Source organism: Bombina bombina, chromosome 2 (genome assembly GCF_027579735.1).
Source record: "Bombina bombina isolate aBomBom1 chromosome 2, aBomBom1.pri, whole genome shotgun sequence".
Classification (NCBI taxonomy): domain Eukaryota; kingdom Metazoa; phylum Chordata; class Amphibia; order Anura; family Bombinatoridae; genus Bombina; species Bombina bombina.
The window spans coordinates 757,118,274-757,131,030 of record NC_069500.1 but is presented as its reverse complement, the minus strand read 5'-3'; the positions used below and the strand labels follow the sequence as shown (position 1 = coordinate 757,131,030).

The following is a 12,757-nucleotide window of genomic DNA, read 5'->3' as shown; positions in this document are numbered from 1 at the left end:
GACACCCTCCAGGGGGTTACACCACCAATTTTTTTTAATTTTTTTTAATTTTATTGAAATTCAAAGAAATACAATGTAGAGATGCATATATTTTTTTATTAGAGGGGCCAGCATTTGTGAACATTAGTGGGACTGGGGAAGTTGTAGACACATTTTTTTGAGCCAGCGCAGCAATTTCCAAAAATAGTTTTCCCGGCTGCTTTTGCTTGTTTGTACTTTGCTCCTCCACTGCCCAATTTCACTATGAATGTTGTGGGCGTGCCGTGGGGCTTGCAAAGTTGCGCTGCTAGCCTAAACCTGCCTGCCTATCTGTGCTCACTGCTCAGCGGTGTGTGGAGCAGTGGAGTCACTCACTGCTGTGTTGTCTCTCTAATCGGGAACTGGGAAATCATGAGGGGGATGCCTGGCACCTGACCACATGACTGTCTGACACTGTCTCTAAAGCGAAGGAGCCACGTATGATGCCCACCAGACCGGTACGGTTACAGTACACTAAGTTCACACTGAAGAGGTAGGAGGGGAGGGCAGGCGGGGGTCTGGGGGTGGGCAGAGAGCAGAGGTGCTTGGCCATAAGAAGCGGTAGACAGGCTGTCCGGGGCTGTGCACTGACAGACCTGGAACAGAGTCAGAGAGCAGAATTTTCATAGTTTGCGCTCCTAAACCTTTTCCTTAGTGATTTATTTTTAGAGTGCTCTGTTTATCTTTCATTTGATGCTCTGCTGAGCCAGGGAGCATCTCTAGGCATGAGCTTTATAATTAATGCAGTGCAGTTTACATATTTTATATGTGTGTGTGTCTGAGTGCGTTTCCGCGTGTGTCTGAGTGCGTTTCCGAGTGTTTGTGTGTGATTCCGAGTGTGTTTTTAAGTGTGTCTGAGTTTTTGTATGTGTGTGTGCCTGTGTTTTTGTGTTTGTGTGTGACTGCTTTCTGGGGGGAGACACCATAACGTACGGCACCAGGTGACACCAACCCTAGTGACACCACTGTGCAGAATTATTTAACATTATTCTGAACATTTACTGTCCCTTTAAGCTTAAACTCTTGGGTAAGGTCCTTCATTTATTTTTCACTTCGCCCAACAACCTGGAGAATATTGGCCCTAACTCTGTGATATGCATCATTAAAGGGACACTCAAGTCAAAATTAAACTTTCATTATTCAGATAGAGCAACTTTTAAAATTGTCAGAAAAAAATCTACTACTCATTTGAAGTTCAGACTAAATGCTATTGCATTGTTTTGTTATCTTGCATTTCTTGATTATGCAAATCTACTTTGTTGACTGGTCCTTTAAGCGCCTTCCTAAAAACACAAACAAATAGCTTTACATAGATTTTGAAGTTCAGTTCTAAAATACTGGCCATTTTTTATGCACCAACTACATTCAAATATTTGTATGTTAGGGGTTCAAAAATGTATAGCAAATATAAGAGTTAGTTGAAAAACTGAAAGCTAGCCATACCGGAATGACAATCTAAACCCTGGTTTCTCAACAGCCGAGCCGCGACCCTGTACCAGGCCATGGAGGCCCTGCTGGTGGTCCCCAACCCGACATGCCCCCACTGCATGCTCTTACAGGCCTGCCGCTCCAAACATAAGGAATACTAGGCAGGCCTGTCAAAGTGTCATTGCGACACCGCAGGTAAATAACTCATGAGTTAGGGTGGCACAATCGATCAGCATTATTCATATATATTTCTGCTTCTCAATTTACAATGTAGCAGAATTGTCACTGATCAGAGATGCATACATGGTTGGCTAATAAAAATGATTAGTAACAGTAATAACAAGATCAATAATAATAATCATTGTTATTATTACCACCAAGTTAAAGGGGCATAAAACCCTAAATTTTTATTTTACGATTCAGAAAGAACATACAATTTTAAATAAACAACTTTCCAATTTACTTCTATTATCAAATTTTCGTTGTTTTCTTCTCATACTTTGTTGAAAAACAGGAAAGTTCAGGCGTGTGCACGTGTCTGCAGCACTATATAGATATTTTTGTAAAAAAAGGGGAGCTGAACACTAAGAACCACTTTAAGGTTGTAGATGCTAACAACTATGTGCATGCTAATAGCTGTCACTTAGACCGTTGGATTAAAAATATTCCCAAAGGGCAGTTTCTTAGAGTTAGGCGTAATTATTCTAGACTCATCGACTACAATACACAAATAGAAGTATTAGAAAAAAGATTCCTAGAAAAGGGCTATAATGCTGATGACAAAAACAACAATAACAGCAGTTAGGGATATAGAGAGGAAAGATACTCTAACAAGAAAAACCCATACTGACATTAAGGAAGATCTAGACATTATCAAAGTGCCTTTTATCACCAATTATAAAACTGCCAACATAAACAATTGGTAAAAATATTAAATAAAACATTCGCACCTCAAAATCTGACCCCGTTTTAGGTAATTCGATCACAGAAAGATCTACGTTGATCTACAGAAAAGCCAAAAATATGAGAAACATTCTAGCACCCAGTAATTTCAAGAAAAAAATGAAACTTATGCTTATCTGATAAATTTTGTTTCTTTCTTGACACAGTGAGTCCACGGATCATCATAATTACTATTGGGAATATCACTCCTGACTGGCAGGAGGAGGCAAAGAGCACCACAGCAAAGCTGTTAAATACCACTCCACTTACCCACAACCCCCAGTCATTTGACCAAAGGGAAAGGAAAAAGGAAGTAATATAAGGTTCAGAGGATTATGTAAAAAAAAAAAAACTGTCTGAAAATAAATTTTGAGTCCACATATAATTACTATTGGGAATTAATACCCAAGCTAGAGTACACGGATGATAAGGGAGGGACAAGACAGTTAACCTAAACATAAGGCACCACTGCTTAAAGAACCTTTGTCCCCAAAACAGCCTCAGCTGAAGCAAAAGTATCAAATTTGTAAAATTTAGAAAAAGTGTGTAAAGATGACCAAGTGGCAGCCTTGCAAATCTGATCTACAGAAGCACCATTTTTGAAATCCCAGTTAGAAGAAACAGCCCTAGTGGAGTGAGCCGTGATTTTTACAGGAGGCTGCTGACCAGAAGTAGCCGTAGCTTTCTGACCCTTACACTTCCCAGAAAAGATAACAAATAAAGAAGAAGACTGGCAAAAATCCTTAGTCGCCTGTAAATAATATTTCAAAGCACAAACTACATCAAGGTTGTGTAACAAACGTTTCTTATGAGAAGAAGGATTAGGACACAAAGAAGGAACAACAATTTCTTGATTAATATTCTTATCTGAAACAACCTTAGGAAGGAAAATTAAAGCTGAGAGCTCCGAAACTCTTTGAGGCAAAGAGATAGCAACCAAAAACAAAACCTTCCAGGTTAACAACTTAATATCCAAAGAATGTATAGGCTCAAACGGAGCCTGTTAAAGAACTCTCAGAACTAAATTAAGACTCCAAGGAGGAGTCACAAACTTAACCATAGGCCGGATTCTAACCAGAGCCTGACAAAAAGACTGAACGTCTGGCACATCCGCCAGACGTTTATGCAACAAAATAGATAAGGCAGAAATTTGACCCTTCAGGGTACTAGCAGATAAATCCTTCTCCAGGTCCTCCTGGAAAAAAAAGACAAAATCCTAGGAATCCTAACCCTACTCCAAGAGTAGCCCATAGATTCACACCAATACAGATATTTACGCCATATCTTGTAATAAATCTTTATAGTCACAGGCTTACGTGTCTGAATCATAGTTTCAATAACCGACTCAGAAAAACCACGCTTAGATAGAATCAAGCAGTCAGCTTCAGAGAAACGAGATTTGGATGAAGGAAGGGACCCTGAAGTAGAAGGTCTCCAAGACTCCAAGACATCTCCACCAGATTTGCATACCAGATCCTATGAAGCCACGCCGCTGTAATGAGAATTACCAACGCCCTCTCCTGTCGGATCCGAGCAATAACTCAAGGAAGAAGGGCAAATGGAGGAAACACATATGTCAGACTGAACTTCCAAGGAACTGCTAGAACATCTATTAAAACTGCTTGAGGATCCCTTGACCTCAAACCAAACTTCGGAAGTTTGGCATTGTGACGAGATGCCATAAGATCTAACTCCGGTTGACCCCACCTGAGAATCAAACTGGAAAACACCTCCGGATGAAGTTCCCACTCCCCGGATGAAAAGACTGTCTGCTCAGAAAATACGCTTCCCAAGTGTCCACCCCTGGAAAGTGGATCGCAGACAGACAGCAATTATGAGTTTCCGCTACCTCCGTCATCGCCAAGGAACTCCGAGTTCCTCCCTGATAATTGATTTAAGCCACGGACGTTATATTGTCCGACTGAAATCTGATAAACTGGGTCGAAGCCAACTGAGGCCAGGCTAGAAGAGCATTGAAGATTGCCCTCAGCTCTAAAACATTTATAGGAAGAGCCGATTCCTCCCTGGTCCACAGACCCTGAGCCTTCAGAGAACCCCAGACAGCTCCCTAACCCAGCAGACTGGCATCCGTGGTCACAATCACTCAGGTAGGCCTGTGAAAACAGGTTCCCTGAGAGAGACGATCCAGAGACAACCACCACAGAAGAGAATCTCTTGCAGCCTGATCTAGAACAATCTTTGAAACAGATCTGTGAAATCCCCGTTCCACTATCTCAGCATGTATAACTGCAGAGGTATGAGATGAAACCGGGCAAATAGAATGATGTCCATGATGAAACCATCAGACCAATAACCTCCATACACTGGGCCACCGACAACCGAGGAGATGACTGAATAGCCAGACATGAATAAAATATTTTTGACTTCCTTGCTTCTGTCAAAAAGATCTTCATTTCCAGAGAATCTATAAGGTTCCCAAGAATACCACTCTTGTAGCCAGAATCAAGGAACTTTTTCCTAAATTCACTTTCCAACCGTGGGAGTGCAGAAAAGACAACAACTGTGTGGGAGTTTGCTAGTTGAAAAGATGGCACCTGAACTAGAATGTCGTCCAGATAAGGAACTACCGCAACCCCCTGCAATCTGAGAACTGCCAGCAACACACGCAGAACCTTTGAGAACACCCTGGGAGCTGTTGCAATACCAAAAGGAAGAGCCACACACTGAAAATGTTTGTCTAGGAAAGCAAATCTCAGAAACTTGTGATAATCCTTGTGAATGGGAATATGCAGATACGCATCCTTTAGATCTACTGTAGTCATGAATTGACCCTCTTGAAACAGAGGAAGAAATGCAGAATAGTTTCCATCTTGAAAGACGGAACTCTGAGAAACTTGCTTACACACTTGAGATCCAGGATGGGTCTGAAAGTTCCCTCCTTTTTGGGAACGATAAACAGATTGGAATAAAAACCTAGTCCCTGCTCCTGAACTGGAACAGGAACGATCACTCCCATATCGGAAAGATCCTGAATACAACATAAGAATGCCTCTCTTTATCTGGTCTACAGATAACCTTGATAGATGAACTCCAGCCTGTATCCCTGGGACACTATCTACCACCCAGGGATCTGGAACATCTCAACCCCAGGCTTGAGCAAAAAAAGACAGCCTGCCCCCCACACGATCCATTCCCGGATCAGGGGCAGACCCTTCATGCTGACTGAGTCAGCTGCAGGCTTCTTAGATGGCTTCCCCTTGCTCAAGGACTAACCGTGTCTCTAAGAAAGCTAGGATTGATCCTGCTTGGAGGAGGAAGAGGAAGACTTACCAGAGAAGTTACGAAAGGAACGGAAATTACTCTGATGATCCTTCTGCTTATTTCTCTTATCCTGAGGAAGAGAATGCCCCTTCCCACCAGTAATATCCAAAATAATTTCAGCCAAACCAGGCGCAAACAAAGTCTTCCCTTTGTAAGGTATGGATAAAAGCTTAGATTTGGATGATACATCCACAGACCAGGACTTTAACCATAAAGCACTGCGTGCCAGAACAGCAAAGCCAGAAAATCTTTGCTCCCAACTTGATGACCTGTAAAGAAGCGTCTGAATAAAAAGAATTGGCCAATTTTAAAGTCTTAATTCTATCCTGAATTTCCTCCAGAGAAGTCTCCTGTTGAATAGAATCAGACAACGCATCAAACCAATATGCAGCCGCACTGGTAATCGTAGCAATACACACAGCAGGCTGCCATTGGAACCCCTGGTGAGCATAAATCATTTTAAGCAAAACCTCCAACTTCTTATCCATGGGATATTTAAAATAACAATTATCCTCAATAGAATAGCTAAAGTGGAAATAGCTCCCTCTACCTTAGGAACCGTCTGCCAAGATTCCTTAAAGGGACACTGAACCCAAATTTTTTCTTTCGTGATTCAGATAGAGCATGCGATTTTAAGCAATTTTCTAATTTACTCCTATTATCAATTTTTCTTCGTTCTTTTGCTATCTTTATTTGAAAAAGAAGGCATCTAAGGTTTTTTTCGGTTCAGCACTCTGGATAGCACTTTATTATTGGTGGATGAATTTATCCACCAATCAGCAAGGACAACCCAGGTTGTTCACCAAAAATGGGCCGGCATCTAAACTTAAATTCTTGCATTTCAAATAAAAATACCAAGAGAATGAAGAAAATTGGATAATAGGAGTAAATTAGAAAGTTGCTTAAAATGTCATGTTCTATCTGAATCACAAAAGAAAAAATTTGGGTTCAGTGTCCCTTTAATAGAATTCGCAATAGTAAACATCTTCCTAAAAATAGGAGAAGGGGAGAAAGCAATTCCAGGCTTCTCCCATTCCCGAGAAATAATCTCTAAAAACCCGATCCGGAACAGGAAAAACTTCTGCCACGGAGGGAACATCAAAAAACGTATTAAAGGGACACTGAACCCAATTTTTTTCTTTCATGATTCAGATAGAGCACGGAATTTTAAGCAACTTTCTAATTTACTCCTATTATCAAAATTTCTTTATTCTCTTAGTATCTTTATTTGAAATGCAAGAATGTAAGCTTAGATGCCGGCCCATTTTTGGTGAACAACCTTGTTTGTTCTTGCTGATTGGTGGATAAATTCATCCACCAATAAAAACGTGCTCTCCAGAGTACTGAACCAAAAAAAAAAGCTTAGATGCCTTCATTTTTAATTAAAGATAGCAAGAGAATTGAGAAAAATTGATAATAGGAGTAAACTAGAAAGTTGCTTCAAATTGTATGCTCTATCTGAATCACGAAAGAAAAAAAGAAAAATGGGTTCAGTGTCCTTTTAAGCTTACTAGCCTTCTTGGGAGTAACTATGACCATTGAATCAGAGTCATCCAAGGTAGCTAAAACCTCCCTAAGTAACAAACGGAGGTGCTCCAGCAGAAGGAATTACACTATCAGAATCTGAAATTTCACCTTCAGACGCTACTGAAGTATCTTCCTCCTCAGACTTATGGGAAACATTTGACATAACTCCAACAGAGTTAGAACCCTTAAACTTCCTTTGGCGCTTCCCCCGCAAAACAGGAAAAGCAGACAAAGCCTCAGATACAGCAGAGGATATGTGAGTAGCCATATCCTGCAATGAAAAACCAACCTGAGACGAGACGCAGGGCACTGCAGGAGAAGAGGATTGAGATTGGGGTGATTGGGGAGAAAGCTGCGGTATAGCTTGAACAGGAGACTCCTGAACAACATTCTCCTTAGAAAATGAATGCTCTGAATCAAAAAGTCTACCCTATACTGAACTGTTCTCTCTATACATGAGGAACAGAAAAGGATAGGTGGCTCCACATTAGCATCAATGCATAAAGAGCAAGTAAACATCTTGCAAGTCCTCTTGATCCACCCTAACACAAAAATGCAAATTCAAAAAGTCAGAAAACTGCAGCAGCAAAAAAATAAAAATAAAACTTTACTGTCCCTTTAAGAGACGAACGTTACACATATAACATCAGAAAAAATACAATAAAAATACAAAATACAAAATAGAATCCTGCAGCACCTATGCACCTCAATAAGCCTTGCTGAGGTGCTAACCTGACCTCCCACGGACCGGATTAAAGAGTAACTTAGCAGAGATGATCCAGACTCTCCCACTGTTACCACCCACTCTCCAGACTGACCGCACCTGAGAACTACCTCATCAGAATGACCGGAACTGACAGGAAGACCTAGTAGAACACTACCTCCTCAAACCGCGCGCAAAACTCAAGCCCTAGAAGCAAACACCTCCCAACCAACATTACTACAAACAGAATTAAAATTGTCAAGTGAACTGTCAGCAGACTAAGGCTGACCAGAGAAACACACAAACTAAATGCCAAACTAATAAAGGAGCCAAATAAGGAGTACAAAAACAAACACTCCCAAACAGAGCCAAACAAAAAATAAAAATCGTCTGCTAAACATAATAAGTCAGACTATCCTCACAGTGCCCCATAAAAAACTGCTCACATATAAAACAAATTCTCCAAAGATTAACCCCATAAGTGCCAACAATTTCTGAACCCTCAGAAAAATAAAAAACAGCACTTACCTCCATGATAATCTGCCCGGCAGTAAGGCAGCTTACTAGGTTTGAAAGGCGTCCTTCCTAACATGGACCTGTGGAAACAGACAGAAAAAGACTAAGTAAACCTACATAGTCTTTTTACAAAAGGGCAGCTCACAACCTGGGAGGCACAGAAGGGATTATACCCTCCCAGTTCCTAAAAGCCACCACTGCTCTACTGAAGAGACTGAAGTGGGCTACAGCTAAATCCCAGAAAAAAAAAAAAAACAGAACAAACCTGAACTGTTCAAAAAATAAACTCTTGATAGAAGAATCAAACACATAACTTTACCCCTTCCCTGTAACTGATACAAGCAAAGAGAATGACTGGTGGTTGTGGGTAAGGGGAGTGATATTTAACATCTTTGCTGTGGTGCTCTTTGCCTCCTCCTGCTGGTCAGGAGTGATAAGCCCAACAGTAATTATGATGATCCGTGGACTCACCATGTCATTAGAAAGAAATACAAACTACTAAAACAGAGATATCTTAGGGAATAACCTTAATGGCTACTACCCATGTTATAGCTGCAAGGCTTGTCAACACAGCACTAAATTGAAATGTTATGTCTCCACTAACACGAATAAAGAATATGAAATTAATGATAGCATCAGGTGTAGCGATAAAGGAGTAATTTATCTTATTCAATGCACTTGCAAAAACAATACTTAGGTGAGACATCAACAACTTTACGAACAAGAATAAGAGAACACCTGAACCATATTGAAAAACGAGATCAAGACACTAGACTGTACAAACATTTTAGAACTGTGCAGAATATTGGGGTATCTGTAAGGTCAAAAAACCCTGGCGAGGGGGAGATTTTGATAAATTACTATTACTTAAAGGGCCATTATAGTCATTTTTTAATGAAAGGGTTAATAAAAAGTTTAGTGTGTGCATCAAATTTAATCAATATATACTTATTAAATGTATTTCACTGTTGTAAAGATATTAGTCTTACAAATTGATATCACTTCCACTGCCCATTGAAATCACTGATTCTGCTTCCAATTGAGCTCCAGGTCGTAAGACTGATATGGAAGTCTGAGCCTGCGCATTACAGCCTTCATCTAACTCCTCACAGCTTCTGCAAAGAAGTGCAGGCTGCAAATTGTCAATGAAAAGCCGATCCAGCCCCTCTGTGCGAGCTCACGAGTGAGGATCAGCAATGGTTGCTATAGCAACCTCTGAAGAGTCCAACATCAATGGGCTATTTTACACAGTTCACAGTAAGCTTAATTATCTCAAAACAGCTTTTTTAAAAAAAAAAATAATATATATATATATATATATATATATATATACATACATACAGATTAATAAAAACAAAAAAAAAGTAAGCTATTTAAAGCTATGAAAATGTAGGTAGTTTATTATGGACCTTTTAGGAAGCAGCAATGATTTATGATATGGGGACACTATTCCCACTAGGTCTCAATTCAGAACTAGACATGAATCCCTTAATTTTAAATTAACAATAATTGATTTTAATTGTACACTGGTATTGCCCCTTTGATGAATTTAACAAGAAAAGGTACAGACGACATTTGATCTGAAAGATAATAAAAAGTATAAAATACAGAAGCATTAACGATTTATCAATAATCATAGTGATTAATTTATGGACTGTTCATTTTATTGGACAGATGTAAATGTATATATGTATAGTGACATAATTGTATTTATGCATATTTGATTTTTATTTATTATTCCTTATTTCTGATCTTTATATCTATGCTATGTAACTTTATCCATTCATAACACTAGACAATTTGTAATGTCCATGGAAAGATTAGTACATATTGCAAAATTATAAGATTTGTAATAAGTAATTTTACCTTAAGAAGCATACAAAAAAGCATTTTAACCAATCACTTGTAAGGAGATGTGTATATAAGGACACTTTGAGACTTAATTTCCATCTTGATAGAGCCCGTGTTAACGTCGAAACGCGTTGATGGGTGATTTATGTTCTCTAACTTTCTATGGTGATTTAGTTCTCTAACTTTCTATCTTGAAAGATAACCAAGGATTGCTAAGGATTACAAAAGGACTAATTTCTCTCACGATCCTTCAAAAAAATCTTGCATTGTACCAGTTACTACTGCAGCAGCCTTTTGGTTTGATGCTCTAGAAGAGTCTCTGACCGGTATGAGACCCCTTTAGAGGACATTTTGGATAGAATTAAGGCTCTCAAGCTAGCTATTCTTTATTACAGATGCCGCCTTTCAAAAAATGCAGGATTTGCTATTTTAGCGCATAGAGTGTTATGGTTAAAATCATGGTCTGCTGATGTGTCATCAAAATCTGTCTGTTAACTCTGTTAAGATGAGGGGTAAACAAAATAATTTCTTTTACAAAGATATGACGAGTCCACGGATTTCATCCTTAATTGTGGGATATTAACCTCCTGCTAACAGGAAGGTGGCAAAGAGCACCATAGCAGAGCTGTATATATCGCTCCTCTCTTCCCTCCAACCCCAGTCATTCGACCCGAAGGTTTAGGAAGAGAAAGGAAAAGCTAAAGGTGCAGAGGTGACTGAAATTATAAAAAATATAATCTAATCTGTCTGAAAAATGACAGGGAGGGCCGTGGACTCGTCGTATAGTAGAAGAAATAATTTATCAAGTAAGCATAAATTTACTTTTCTTCTACAAGACACGATGAGTCCACGGATTTCATCCTTACTTGTGGATACAATACCAAAGATACAGGACACGGATGAAACTGGAAGGACAAGACAGAGACCTAAACGGGAAGGCAACAGCTTGAAGAACTTTTCTCCCAAAAACACAGCCCTAGTAGAATGAGCCGTAATTCTTTCAGGAGGCTGCTGTCCCAGCAGTCTCATATGCCAGGCGGATGATACTTCTCAGCCAAAAAGAAAGAGGTAGCCGTAGCTTTCTGACCCCTACGCTTTCCAGAATAAACAATGAATAATGAAGATGACTGACGGAAATCCTTAGTTGCCTGTAAGTAAAACTTTAAGGCACGGACCACGTCCAAGTTATGTAACAGACAATCCTTCTTAGAAGAAGGATTAGGACACAAGGAAGGAACAAACAATTTCCTGATTAAATATTCTTATTCGAAACAACCTTAGGAAGGAACCCAGGTTTGGTACGTAAAAACCACCTTATCAGAATGAAATATGAGATAAGGCGAAATCACACTCGTAATGCTGAAAAGCTCAGAAACTCTTTGAGCAGAAGAAATAGCAACCAAAAACAGAAATTTCCAAGATAATAGTTTAATATCTATGGAATGCATAGGTTCAAACGGAACCCCTTGCAGAACTCGAAGAACTAAATTCAAACTCCAGGGAGGAGTAATAGGTCTAAATACAGGCTTAATTCTAGATAGAGCCTGACAAAAAGACTGAACATCTGATACATTTGCCAAACGTTTGTGAAAACAGAATTGACAAAAGCTGATATTTGTCCCTTAAGGAACTTGCTAAGAACCCTTTCTCCAATCCTTCTTGGAGAAAAGACAAACTCCTAGGAATCCTAACTTTACTCCATGAGTAACCCTTGGATTCACACCAATAAAGATATTTACGCCAAATCTTATGATAGATCTTTCTAGCGACAGGCTTACTAGCCTGTATAAAAGTATTGATAACTGAATCAGAGAATCCTCGCTTCGATAAAATCAAGCGTTCAATCTCCACGCAGTCAGCTGCAGAGAAATTAGATTTGGATGTTGGAAAAGGACCTTGAATGAGAAGGTCCTGTCTCAACGGACGTTTCCACGGTGGCAGAGAGGGACATGTCCACTAGATCCGCATACCAAGTCCTGCGTGGCCACGCAGGCGCTATCAGGATCACTGAAGCTCTCTCCTGTTTGATTCGAGCAATCACGCGTGATGGAGGAGAGGAAACTGTGGAAACACATAAGCTAGGCTGAACAACCAAGGTACTGCCAAGGCATCTATCAGTTCGGCCTGAGAATCCCCTTGACCGGGATCCGTATCTTGGAAGCTTGGCATTCTGACGAGATGCCATCAAATCCAACTCTGGTCTGCCCATCTGAGAATCAATGAGGCAAGAATACCTCCGGGTGAAGTTCCCACTCCCCCGGATGAAAGGTCTGTCGACTTAGAAAATCTGCTTCCCCAGTTTTCTACCCCTGGGATGTAGATCGCTGGACAGATGACAAGAGTGGGCCTCTGCCCAATTGATTATCTTGGATACTTCTATCATCGCTAAGGAACTCCTTATTCCCCCCCTGATGATTGACATATGCCACAGTCGTTATGTTGTCCGACTGGAATCTGATGAATTTGGCCGAAGCCAACTGAGGCACGCCT

At 40.1% G+C, this 12,757-nt stretch overlaps 1 protein-coding gene across 1 annotated transcript in view; it reads right to left on the bottom strand.

The window, feature by feature from the left end:
- Positions 1-12,757, bottom strand: part of FCHO1 (FCH and mu domain containing endocytic adaptor 1) — an 802,768-nt gene that overhangs the window by 250,436 nt on the left and 539,575 nt on the right. The gene's annotated exons all lie outside the window — the stretch shown is intronic.